The sequence below is a fragment of the Pongo pygmaeus genome, chromosome Y (genome assembly GCF_028885625.2).
Source record: "Pongo pygmaeus isolate AG05252 chromosome Y, NHGRI_mPonPyg2-v2.0_pri, whole genome shotgun sequence".
NCBI classification, from domain to species: domain Eukaryota; kingdom Metazoa; phylum Chordata; class Mammalia; order Primates; family Hominidae; genus Pongo; species Pongo pygmaeus.
The window spans coordinates 40,534,487-40,538,010 of NC_072397.2; the positions used below are offsets into that span (position 1 = coordinate 40,534,487).

Genomic DNA, 3,524 nt, shown 5'->3' on the forward strand with positions numbered 1-3,524 from the left:
GCTGTCAGACCACATTCCTACCCTGAGGTGGGACTTTGGGACATTGTCCACCAGGGACACTGACCACTTTTAAAGTTCCAGAAACAGAGGGCCAGCTGTTTCCCTGGAAGTTTGTTACATGGGATAACCCAAGGCTTGCCTTCAGAAACAGGTTTCCCACCACATAGCTGCCCAAGTCCCAGCACATCCATAAGTTCATGTGAAGCCTTCCTGCCACATCCACAGCCCATGCCAACCCCTCCTGGAACCACTGGAATGCTTGTTCCTGGGCATGTGATAAGCCCAGACAGCTTCAGCCTTGCAGGACAACTAAGCACATCTGGCAGTAGTAGCCAGAGAGCCTATAGAAAGAAGTTAGAGATGAAACAAGATGTTATGAGAATACTTTACTAGGCAAAATCACATACCATAAAAATGCTTTAAAATGCATCAGAAGAAGGTGAAAAGACACAAATGGACAATTGCAGAGTGATACAGGGCTGTCAGAACACAATAAAGAATCCACATAGTTTCCATCCTTTACCCAAGAAAAGGAAAGTTCTAGGCCACCTCCTCCTCAGCACACTCCTCAAATTCTTCCTCCTCAGCCATGGCATCCTGGTACTGCTAGGTTTCCGGCACCAGGTCATTCATGTTGCTCTTGGCCTCAGTGAACTCTGTCTCATCCATGCTCTTGCCCATGTACCAGTGGAGGAAGACCTTGCACTTGAACATTGCTGTAACCTGTTCTGAGACATGCTTGAAGAGTTCCTGGATAGCCGTGCTGTTGCCCATGAAGGTGGCCAACACTTTTAGCCCCTGGGGTGGGATGTCACTGATGGCTGTTTTTTTTTTTTGTTTTTTTGTTTTTTATTACTATTATACTTTAGGTTTTATGGTACATGTGTGCAATGTGCAGGTTAGTTACATATGTATACATGTTTTGGGGTAGCCAGTCAGCAAAGTAGCTGCTGTTCTTATTTTGAATGTTGAACGTTTGTTCACCCACCATCTTCATGGGCATGCAACCCCTGAAAATGGCAGCCACCATTAGGTAGTGCCCATGACTCGGGCAGCCATCATATTCTTAGCATCAAACATCTGCTGGGTAAGCTCAGCCACAGTCAGGGCCTGGTAATGCTGGCTGCCCTGGCCGGTCAGTGGGGCAAAGCCAGGCATGAAGAAATGCAGCCTGGGAAATGGGACCATGTTCACAGCCAGCTTCTGCAGGTCAGCATTCAGCTGACTGGGGAAGTACAGGCCCATGGTGACCCCACTCATGGTAGCAGATAACAGGTGGTTCACATCACCATAGGTGGGTGTGGGCAGTTTTAGGGTTCTGGAATAGATGTCATATAGAGCTTCATTATCTAAGCAAAAGGTCTCATCTGCATTTTCTATGAGCTGGTGGACTGAGAGTGTGGCATTGTAGGTTCCACCACGGTGTCTGTCACATGCTGAATGTGTTTATGATCCTATCTGGACACTCCTCCTGGATCTTACTAATGAGAAGCGTACCCATCCCAGACCCAGTCCCCCCACCCAGGGAGTGGGTCAGCTGGAAACCCTGCAGGCATTCACAGCTCTCACACTCCTTTCTGACAATGTCCATCACTGACTCCATCAGCTCCGCACCTTCTGTTTAGTGCCCCTTGGCCTTGTTTCCAGCCCCACACTGACCTGTAAGACAGTACAGTCAGTCACTTGATAGCCAGGTATACGGTCAACAGTGGTCACAACCACAATGCAAAATGGACCAAGTGTCACATGTAAGGTGAAAGCACCATTCATCCTGCAGGTGGGGCAAATGAAACACCCTACCCCAGAGTTACAGGACAGCAGCCTCCCCTGTTAGAAATTAAGTCAGGAGTCAAACCTCAGACATGCTAACAGACCTTACTGTAGGTGGCTTCTACCCATTTTCAGGGAAGACAGTAGCCACGGACTCAGCTCAGCTCCCTGCAGGGAGTTTACAACAGTAGCTTCTCACCTTAAAGAGAAAACTGGGCCTTCCTCCCAAAGCCCATTTAGGAGAGGCAGATTGAGTGACTCAGAGGATAGGAAGATGTTCAGGAGCCTTAGCTCCACAGTTCCCACAGTGATGACATTTGGGAACTGCTAGATGAGCTGTCCTGGCTAAAGAGCCGCACAGCAGTCTTCACTCGCAGCTCAACAAAGATGAAGTTGTTGGCCTGAAGATCAACCCGAAGGGCCCCGAGCACACAGAGTCCATGATGCCCGGCTCCAGGTCCACAAGCACAGTGCAGGGCACATACCAGACCCCTGGGTGGGGCTGGAGGGTATTAGCAAGGGGAGGGCCACTCTTCCCAGGACAGCAATCAGAGGACTGGGTTCTCAACGCTGGCCTCATTGTAGTACATGTTGATGCGCTCCAGCTGCAGGTTGCTGTCCCTGTGGCAGGTGTCAGCAGAGTTGATAGGATGTTCATCAGAGATCACCCCCCCAGAACTGCAAGAGATTGGAGGGGCCAGACAGGCCAGGGCTGAGTCACTGAGGCCAGGAAGCCAGAGGCAACCCTGCCCCTCTCCTAGCTCCTCTACCACCCCCACCCTCATCCACACCAACATCCCTAGGCTGCCGTGTCCCTGGAGTCCACCTCGGCTGCCTCACCAGTCTCCCAGTTCCACTGCATCCGTGGCAGGGAGCCCAGGGTCTGCAATGCAGTGGCACCACCCCTGCCACTGCCAGTGCCAACATCTTCCCTGGCCACCCAGCATGCCAGAGCTGGGACCTCAGAGCCCCAGATGCCATCCTTGGCATCGATCTGGTTCCTGCACTGCCGGGTCTGCATGAGCACAATCTCCCTCATGGCCAAGACGGTATTAGTGCAGCAGGAGAAATTTGAGAAGGAAGAGCTGATGTGCAATGACCCAGCCCACCCTCTGCCAAAGTTTAAATGGACCCTCACCTGCCTCCCTCAGCCTTGGATTGGGCTTCCAGAATAAGCAACAGCTTTACATCTGCACAGATATACCCACCTGTGAATCCCTTGGAGTTGAACATCTGTTGGGGAACTCAGGTGGCCTTGCTGTGGTCCTTTGGATGTTGGGGAAATCTGGTCAGCTGGAGAACTTCCTCCCACATCTTTAGTTAGATTAAATCCGTAGCTGACATATAACTGAATTTTCCTCCCATGTGGGAAGAGAAGCCTCTTATTTCAATATTCACAGAGTGCCTTGCAACTATCCTAGACTTATGACATATTTTTGTAATTGATGAGTCTTTTCATCTATTAGGAGATATGTGGTTAGGAAAGGCCTTCCATATGTTAACTCAACAGGACTTAATTGTAAGTTTTACTTTGGAGCAGTTCAAACCCGCAGTCAGCTATGGGTGTTAGAGATAGTCAGGCATCTGATTTAGCATGAGTCTTCTTTAGAGTAGGATTAGCCCTTTCACCTTTCCAGAGGACTGTGGTCTCTACACAGAGTGAAGGTAATACTGGATTCCTAAAGCTGAGGATAGGTGTTGGGATACACCTGAAAATGGACCATTGTCACTTTGCAGGCTTTTAGATTACCCAA

General features: G+C 49.8%; 1 pseudogene; it reads right to left on the reverse strand.

Moving 5' to 3' along the window:
• Positions 1-540: 540 nt before the first annotated feature.
• Positions 541-2,809, reverse strand: LOC129025920 (tubulin beta-8 chain-like; annotated as a pseudogene).
• Between the last annotated feature and the right edge of the window lie 715 nt (positions 2,810-3,524).